The sequence below is a fragment of the Gadus macrocephalus genome, chromosome 21 (genome assembly GCF_031168955.1).
Source record: "Gadus macrocephalus chromosome 21, ASM3116895v1".
Classification (NCBI taxonomy): Eukaryota; Metazoa; Chordata; class Actinopteri; order Gadiformes; family Gadidae; genus Gadus; species Gadus macrocephalus.
The window spans coordinates 17,700,323-17,711,027 of NC_082402.1; positions in this window are offsets into that span (position 1 = coordinate 17,700,323).

Sequence of the window (10,705 nt, forward strand, 5' to 3'; positions counted from 1 at the left end):
TCTTTGCCCTTCTCTTCTCTGTACCCAACCTGTTTCTCTTGTTGACTTTGGAAAACGTCCTTCACCGATGAGGGATTTAAGAGGTCAATGGTGGTGCGCAGGTCTCTCTTTAGCATTAGGCTAGCAGGAGAAGTCTTGGTGGTTGCATGTGCACTGTTGCGGTAGGTCAGCAGGAAGATATGCAGTCTCTGATGTAGTGTTCCTTGTCCCTGTGATGATTTCAAAGCATGCTTCATGGTCTGAACGAACCTTTTAGCGAGACAATTCGTTGCGGGGTGGTAAGGAGCTGACTAAATGTGTTGAACTCCATTAGCTTGTAGGAACCCGGCCATTTCCTGTGAGACAAATTGGGGTCCATTGTCAGAGACGAGCTGTGCAGGAGATCCAAACTGACTAAACATTTCCCCCAACTTCTCAATAGTCTTCTCTGCCGTGGTTGATCTCATGATAGCCGCCTCTGGCCATTTACTGTCTGCATCAACAGCAATAAGAAACATTCTGTCCTCAAATGGTCCCGCAAAATCAATATGCACACGCTGCCATGGTCCTTGTGGAAACTCCCAGGGGTGAAGAGGTGCAGGGGGAGGGTTGTTTCTGACTTTTTGGCATGATGAACAGCTTTTGGCAAGCTCCTCAATTTGGCTATCCATCTTAGGCCACCAAAAGTAGCTTCTTGCTATTTCTTTCATACATACTATTCCACCGTGTCCCGAATGTAGCTGTTGCAGCACTTTTGTGTGCACGCACGTGAACTGTGGTAACAACCGAGAGGGACTTCCGCCAGAATATTACCCAGAATAACCCGGTGCTTCATTACTACGGAATCATAGTAAGCCCAGAATGCACAACACCGAACACATACAGAAATCTTTGTGGGTACTTGGAAAGGGGGAAAAAACTTCAGCTACAAAAAGTATGGAATGCAAGTATCGTTTGAACGGAGATGTTTCGATGCTACTTGAGAATGTGTTGTTTTGGTCGATACCTTAAAGGGGTAGTTTGGAATTTTGGACACAGGACCTAATTTCCAAAGTGAGCCAGTGTGTTATTTATCATTGGAGACAGTTCAACATGTTTTATTCAGTCCTTCTAGTTGCAGAGATCACTGGTGCTAGGCTAGAGCAAGTCGATGGTTTCTGCTAGACTGCCAATAAAAACAGTCTTACCCTCTGCACATTACACCCAAGAAAAATAAATAATGACGCCAGACTATCGATGTAAATGACTGTTTTGATAGAATAATGTTTGATGCATTTTGACGCTTTCGAATTTTGAGGGACTCGTTTCACAGCAGCGGTGGCGGAATCATACTTTGCGGTTAGTTGTGTAGTAACCAATTCACTACAGCAGAAAGTAAACAGAAGTGCACTCCAGTCGTGACACCTATTAGGCAATAGTAATCCACTACGCCAACTCCGCTGCCTCCCAGTGGTTGAAAACATATGCGATACATTTCTTACATAGGGTGTATCTAAAGTGAATTCCCTAAATTATAGAGTAAGGCAGGTTGGACGTTGCTTATGCATTTTGAAATCATCATCACTTTATTGAGATTAATGGTGAACACTTCTGCATTTGACATAGTTATTTTACAGAAAATATATTTTACAGAATCTTTTCACTTATACAAATTTACATTATCGGCTGTTTTTTGCCAGGATGCCTCCCTAGCCTTATTATGTGCAACTGTGTTTCTCCTAGCTGTTATCTGATTTTTTAACTCCTCATAGAAGTTCATTATGACTCTCTGTTCCTCTTGAGCGAAATAGACTGCCCTTTATCAATCCACTCTGTAAAGGTGAGAAAAATGACGAGATAAACACCCCTTTTATGTGAAGGCGCATTGAACCTAAAGCGGAAAAACTGGATGACAAATCAAATCCTAAGTGAGCTTCATAGTACCATTTAACTCTGATAGAGAGATGCGTCTCTGTCGATCCAGGTTTTCCCAAGAAAGCATCGGTATGTTTGGCTAGGTTCGTAGTATACCCCACTGGTCTACTCAAATTAAACCTGTTCATAATTCCAACTCCCGTCCTTTTTTTCCGTCTGTTTTCTGCTCTTGGGTCCACCTGCTATTGAACCCTAACAGTACACTTTTTAAAAGTACATGTTTAACATACTTAAAATCAAGAACAAAAAGCATCCTTGTAATAATTGTTGTATGCTTAAATTATATTTGTACTACACTAAAGTATACTACTTTTTCACCTGGGAATTGTTGTGTATGAATTTCGGAATCTCTAGCCTCTTGAAATGGAGGGAAGGGGGAGTGACATCGAGCTGTAGAGTAAATGGGCATAAAACAGTGGGCAGTTTCCTTTGAATCAGTGAATCCACTGTGGAAAAAAGCCTTTTAAATGAATCACGTGAGAGCTCTGTGGCACCCTTTAATCCTTCCCTCTGTCACCTTCCCATTCGCTGCAGTTGAGACGGTATTATGGGCAACGCTGACGGGGGAGCTGGGCCAGGTGGCATGGGGTGATGAAGCTTCAACAACTATACTTTTTTTTAACTCTTAAATATATAGTTGCAGCTCAACTTATTAAGAGCTCAAAAAGTTTACATATCTATCCTACTACAGCATGCCAGTAGTAGGAATCGAGTGACAGTTTGTTGTCAAAGACGGAACATATTTATTGTGCTTGATATACAAGGGTTGCTTTCATCCCTCCCTTCCTAGTTCCCTTTAGAACTCTTTGTTCCTGCAGCCATAATGAGTCTCATTCTGTGTGCGTGGGTGCATCTGCATTTGTTTTGTTTTTTACTTTGTATTGATTGACCAGGGATACTAAAACCAGAGCAGTCTCAACGAACGCGGAGAGATAGCTGTGGTTCAAACATCCCGTGGAAGAACAAGGATACCCCCATGTACCACCGGCAGAAAGACACTAAGGGTCAAAAAAAGGACAACGTTGGTGAACAGATGTCTTTTTTAGTGACCATGATGGAGGACCTGAAAGGGACCCAAAACCAAATGCAGAAGAACATGCTTGCTTTACATCAGTGCATGATGTCAAACTTAGCAGGACAAAACCTGGGAATGTCGATGTTCCCAACAACAACAGCAGCAGTCACAAACCAGCTGCACAATCCAGTACCCCAGCCACAAATACCAAACCTGTGGTGGATAAACCAAGCCCATGCTCCACCTTCATTCTGCTAAATGCCCAGGGGATCTCCCCCCTAGCCACCAGCTGCCAACGTTGGAAGTTACCATTCCTTACAGATACCTTGAATGAATCTGGCAGTGGCTTCATACCCTTCATCAGCATTACAGAGAGCTGGTTGAAATCGTATGTGACGGACAGTCAGATAGCGATTGATGGCTACACCTCTCTGAGATCCGACAGAGAGAAGATACAACGAGGTGGAGTAGTCCTCTATGTCCACGACAGCTTACCTGTATCCAACGTTACTGCCTATGACGATGGTACATGCGAGGCAGTCATGGGTACACTGAGCAGTATAGACACTATTCTCGTCAATGTCTATAGGCAACCGACTGCTACGGACGAAAAGTTCACTCAGCTACTCGGCGATGTACAACAATACTTGGATATTACCACGAGATCCAAGCACCACGACATCTACATTACCGGAGATTTTAACCTCCCGGTAATAGGCTGTCCCACACTACAGACCATTCCCAAGGGATACAACGAGGAACTGAGCCAGCTCAAAGGTTGCTCGACTTCATGGGTACCAACTTCCTGACCCAGGTCGTCGACAAGCCAACGAGGGAAAGTAACATCTTGGATCTAGTACTCACAAACTGTCCCCAATATGTTACTGAGGTCAAGTGTGAGGATACGCCTCTGTCCGATCACGACATTGTGACAGTTACCAAAGGCTTCGATTGGAGACCAACCAGACAAGGCCAGGGGGCCGCATTACCAGAAGATCCGTTCTCCTTCCGTTCCATCAACCACTACGAGGGTGACTTCGAGAAGATGAACGAGGACCTCCAGAAGGTTAACTGGCAGGAGCTAGCAGAGCTCTGTCATCAGGAGGAAGACGACGATGGCACCCAATTCATGGACCTACTACGACTCACCGTGCTACAAATGGCTCTCAAACACTGCCCCAAACATAAACTCTTCCCTCCATCAAGTTGCGGACCGAAGAAACCTAAGAGCCGAGAAAGGCAAGTGCTGAAGCGGAAGAGAAGGAAGCTAAAGGCCAGAGTGAAGGCTCTTGAGGAGAAGCAGCCTAACTCACCAGCGATACAAGACATCAAGGATGAGATAAGCTTGCTGTGCATCGATATCAGGGACGCGATACATAGCGAGCTAAATCGAAGAGAGCTCAAAGCTGTTGCTACTGTAAAGACGAACCCACGTTTCTTTTTCAGCTATGCAAAGAAATACTCCAAGTTGAGTAGCAACGTGGGACCACTGAGGAACAGCAACAACGACCTGGAGAACAACCCAAAGGTTATGGCTGATATTCTGCAGCGACAATACGCCTCAGTATTCAGCGATCCCTCTAACCCAAACCTCAAAGACACCACGGAGCAACTAACACCACCGAGTTGCAGCATCTCGGACCTGGTGTTTCGCACTGACGATATCATCAAAGCAATCGACGAGATTGGTACCTACTCGTCTACCTCCCACGAATGCATACCTGCAAGCATTCTGAAAGCATGTAAGCAGCACCTCTGTGGCCCAATCCACATGCTGTGGCAGCGCTCTTTCGCCAAAGGGATGATACCGGAGTCCCTAAAGAAACAATACATCATCCCGATACACAAGAAAGATAGCAAGGCAGAACCAGAGAACTACCGCCCTGTTTCACTGACCTCGCACATCATAAAAATCTTTGAGCGGGTTATACAAAACTCTTTAGTTGGATACCTGGAGGAGAACTCCCTGTTCTCCAGTAAACAACACGGTTTTCGTAAAGGGAGAAGCTGTCTTACCCAACTCCTGGCCCACTACGACGGTATCGTAAAGAACCTCAACGCTGGACTAGAAACAGATGTCATATACCTGGACTTCTCAAAAGCGTTCGACAAGGTCGACCATGGTCTTCTCTTACGTAAGCTCAAGTTTTACGGTATCAAGGGGAAGCTCTATGACTGGATCAAGGACTTCCTGTCCAACAGAACACAGGTGGTTACTGTGGACGGACACCAGTCAGAACCAGAAGATGTTCTCAGTGGCGTACCACAAGGTACAGTACTCGGCCCGCTACTCTTCCTCCTCCATATCAACGACCTAGAGGAAACTGTAGACCACGCTACACCGGCAAGCTTTGCGGATGACACAAGGTTATCTGCTGCTATCAGTACTACAGACGACATGCATCTACTTCAAGAAGATATCAACCGAGTTGTCGAGTGGTCACTGCAGAACAATATGGTGTTACACGAAGGGAAGTTTGAGTACCTATGTTACCGGGCAGGTAACTGCAAACTACTAGAGGAACTGCCCTTTACCAACAGCTACAACTTTGACTACCAAACCCCAGCAGGTTTCAGCCTGAAGCCAAAAGCCTCCGTCAGGGACCTTGGAGTAACCTTGGCTTCCAACTACCACTGGTCGGTTCACATAAACCAGACGGCCGCTGGGGCTAGAAAACTAGCTGCATGGGCGCTAGGAGTGTTTCGAGACCGTTCTATTCTGGTCATGCTTACGATATGGAAGTCGCTTATTCGATGCAAACTCGAATACTGTTGCCCACTATGGAACCCCCACAAGCTGGAAGACATCAAAGCTCTAGAAGATGTCCAGCGGTTCTTTACAAGACACATATGTGGGCTACAGGAAACAGATTACTTGGGAAGGCTGAAAGCCTTGCGACTTCAGTCACTGCAGAGAAGGCGTGAAAGATACATCATAATCCACGTCTGGAAACTCCTACACGAGAAAGTGCCCAATGATATCAACATGGAGTTCTACTACACCGGAAGGCTCGGATGCAGAGCTAGATTACCCAAGCTCTATGGCAGAGCGAAAACGTCTGCCAAAACCCTATACGATGCCTCGTTTGCCGTCCAAGGAGCTAAGCTTTGGAACGCACTACCGAAAGATGTCAACACCCAGGATAACCTTGATACACTCAAAGTGCACCTGGGCGAATTCCTGGGCAGAATACCTGATCAGCCCCCCACAACTGGCTACAGGACATCAAATCACAACTCCATTGTTAACTGGTTAAACCAGCCGGGTGGCCTTCGATAGAAGTTGACGACCCAGTAGGATCCTGCTCAGGGACGTGCACAGGGGGGTTGCTCAGGTTGCTTGGGCAACTGCCCATATGCCCTCCTCGACTCACGTTGCCCTTCCGAGGAAATTATTATTTTTTTTTTTAAATCATTTAATGGATGCAGAATTTCATGTAGGCCTAGATAAAAAAAATCGCCACTCAAAACATTTCATAAAGTAAGCGTAGCCTCATTCAATTCCGTTCGGGCACTGAGAGTGAAAGTCAGTAGGGGGAGGGCAAACTGCCGCGCGGCAACAGCCGCTTTTGCCGCCTCCCCTCTGCCGCCCTTCCCTCATTGAAATGAATGGAGGCGGCGAGTTGCCGCGCGGCATGTGAAAGCTGCCTTACGTAGCTGCAGCGCTGCACGCGACCGGAACACCGGCACCTGTGAGACGACTGCCTTGATGTTGTCGGAAAAGGTGAATTTGAGATGTATAACAAACAAGCAATCATCATCACGTTTTATGAAATGAATTACAATCTTCATAAATCCATTTTTTGATAGGCAAACTAAGCTACATGTCTGCTGATAGTTAGTTTCTAACATTTCGTTTTAACAAGAAGAATAAATGATGGAAGTAATGCATCGCATGAATTCTTTCATTCAAAATGGTTCATGCCTAAATCTTATCACTATTTTGGGTTTGGGTATTGTTTGTTATTGTTAAGTGAAGCCGAAATGCCCAGTGAAAAGAGGAGGATTCAGGAGAGAGAGAGACAACTAAAGGAGGCAGCAAAGAGGAGCACATCACTACAGGGTTGGCTACGAAAAAGCCAAACAGCAGGTGGGACAGAGACTTTGCAGTGATAAAGCGATAGCCTACTAATGGCAATTTTTCATAATTACATTACATTTAAGAGGAGGAGGAGCAGCCACAAGCCTCCAGACACTCGGAAAATGTGGACCAGGAGGAGGCACATAGGGCAGGTAGGCCTAAGTGCTGATCACCATATATGAGAGGACCATGCTCGAAAGTAAAGGGTTAAAGAGCTGCATGCTAAATAATTGTAATCTAAAAAAAAAACAGGCTATTTTAGAGATCCTTTCCAAGATCTTGCCTGAGCAGAACATAAATACCACTGCTTCTAGTGGGCATTACAATAATAATAACAATGGTAATAACAATAATAATGGTAATGGTAATAATAATAATATGTCATTGGACAGATGATGAGCCCAGTGCATCAGCTGCGTTCAGAGAGCCAGAGCCAGAGCCAATCCCAGATGAGATCAGGACAGACTGGGAAAGGAGAGATGAGCAAGAGGATGAGATGAGGGAGAGGAGAACATCAGCAAGGGAGGATATTGAGATGAAGAGTGGGGCAGAATCCACAGATTTCGATTTTTTGCTGAGGTTGGCTAATCCCACAGATCCAGCTCATGTACAGAGCAGCAATCTAAAATACGATCAGACCTTCATCACATTTTCCAATTCAGTCGGACCTTGCCGTCCTATGGTAAATTTCCCTCAAAATCCAGATGGGCGCTCTTTTCAAGCCCAATGGTATAATGATGACCCCTGGCTGGAATATTCTCCTCTGAATGATGCCATCATGTTATGTTCTTCTTCTTCAAGTCATGTTTTTCTGCATTATCGTTAGTAGTAGTTATTTCAGTGTTTTACTTATTTGTATTAATATATTAATAAAGACCCCGTTATTCTCAGTCCTTCATATAGCCTGTGAGTGTTTTTTTTTTGGGGGGGTGCCCTTTTTTCAGGTCAGAGCAACTGCCCCTCAAAATTCCTGTGCACGTCCTTGATCCTGCTGAACCATTCAATAAGGTTCAATAAGGTAAGGATTATAATTAATATTTTTAACCTGCTAATTACTCCAGTGTGAATAGCAATACCGAAAAAAGTAAACCTTACTGATACAATAACATTTCTAAATCTACTACCACATCCATTGAGCACAGTTTTTGTGCACACCCCTCCAAGTGATGCATATTCCATCTCTAAGAGCAAATTAGGTCAGGCTGTGCAAAGCCTTTTTTCCTTGTGAAGCCTCTAACCTGCCTTGTCGTCTGGCGGGAGCATGGCAGAAGGATCCCAGGAGGTGTGGACTTGTATTCCAAGCTACCGCACCAAGGTTTCAAAGAGTTCATCAACCTGTACACTAACAACCATCCCAGTGGGTTCATGGGCAAGAGAGTTTGGCATAGGATCCAGAGTGAACCCCACAAGGACCATTAAGCACATAATTTAGCAATCCTATTGTTTGGCTCTGTAATATATTAAAGTGATTCAAGAGTTGAACAGCTAAACACAGGGTAGTTCTTTTGACTGATTCTAAAGGCAAGCCAACTAAATAGGAGGTCAAAAGAAAAACTGTATAACAAGAGTAGGACAATAATAATGAGAGAAATAGGAATTAAAAATATATAATAGAATGGGATAGAATACAAAGAGGCATGACAAGTGGACATGTGCCTTGGGTAGACTTATGTATCTACATTAAATAAACCCAGCGGAAAATGATCAATGATCTCTCCACACACCAGACACTCCTGCTCTCCACAGATAGACACCACAGAACTCCTGCTCTCCACAGATACACACCAGGGAACTCCTTCTCTCCACACATACACACCAGGGAGCTCCTGCTCTCCACAGATACACACCAGGGCACATGCCCATGAAATGTTCCCTTGGGTGTTTGCTGTGTGAGTGTTCCATTGTGTTGAGGACGGGTGTATGGATTTATGGATGGATGATAGCTTGTTCTCTCCCACACCAACCACAGACACACACGGGGCACAGACACTGTAATGAATAGCTGTGCCTCCTGTGCCACTGATTAAGAAGGTCCCAATCTATGTTGCGTCGGTCATTATGTTGGATGGAGGCTATAATAGCCTGGTGATGGACTGCATGAGCCGCTGTGCCGTGACAAATCCATGCTCTGATCCCTTCTCTGTCAAAGTCATTAAAAATGCAAACGGTTGTCTGATATCATCTGAACCCCTGCCTCCCTGTGTCCCCAATGTAACCGGCTGGAGCTCGGAGTCAGGCAGGTTGTTCTGCATTGGTCAGGGTTCTCGTTAATCACATTCCTCAGGCAGGGCCGGATTAACAAATCATAGGCCCCTGGGCACAAATGTCTGAAGGCATTTATTTTAACACACACACATAATGACACATAAAGTGTAGCCGGCTTGGTCTTACTCCGCCGACTACTGCGTTGTGTTCAGGTGCATAGATATCACAGGACGCTGCAGGTTATGGGAGGGGGGTTAACTGTCACATTAGGCCACTATATTGTTCAGAATCATTATATTGCTGTTCTTATGACATTAGTTTTAATAATGAATTTTAAATGAATACCCTATTTAATAATACCATGTATAACATGTACAAACATTCATAAAAAAAATAATAATAATAATAATTCTTTCGTGTGGTGCCCCCCCACTGGCTGGGAATGGTTGGGGCCCCTGGGCACAGTGCCGTGGGCCCTAATGGTAGATCCGGCCCTCTCCTCAGGTAGTGAGTGGAGACCCTTCTTCTAACTCCCATTCCCTGTCAATCCTAGCTTGCCCTGGACAGTAAGCCTTCTTCATTCTTCTTGTGTGGATCTCAGAGACACCCTGACAGCGTGGCAATGTTTGATGGACAGCGACATAGTGAGGGAGGCACTGCACCCAGGACAACATTTCATTCATTTGTTAGGACTACTGCTATTCCCTTTTAACATGTATGAATATTTTTAAATAGTACCGTTGAAAGGCTAAATCTTTATTTGGAGACTCGCGCTGTCTTTTTGAATGAGTGCCTATATGAACACCCAGCTTAGTTAATGGTAAAATAAAGTAAGTTAGTGAATGCACAGTAAAGACCTTTTATCCTTCATTAGACCATTTACCATCATTATTAACATGAAATATATGAACAGAATCCATATTTGAAACAATTGGGTATTATTTCTTTAGCTTAGTTCCGCTATTAACTATCTAACTAACTTTCTAAATCAAACAAGTTTGATTCAGCTAAACTTAAATTGTTAATGGCTTAGAAACTAAAGACAATGACCTCTCTGGGGCCCGTTGTTGTTCATACAGTGAGTAGCGTCAGCGTGGTAAAGCATGGACACACAAACACACTGTATTTAAGAACATCAAGCACCATCAAACATGTTGACGTGGGCTGTCTTTGTTGTGCACCCTCTTCTCCGCAGCACAGAGAGCGGCTGGCTGCAGTAAGAATAAAGTATCTGCCCGAATGAAACAAATGGAAACAAAGTCATACATATGAATGACCTCAGATTATGCAGGGTAGGAACCTGTTACTGGGAGTTTATGTAGTTACCTGAATTGGGCCACAGAATTGCCAACCACTTGTCATGTTCGCCTCCACCTCTTTGACTTAGCCATCATTAGGGTAACCGTTTCCAAAGAGAAGCACACCAACTGGATAACAATATCTGTCCGTCTAGCTCCACAGGTAGCAGAGCCCCCAAGATAGGGGACACTTGGTGCCTGTTGTGTTATCTC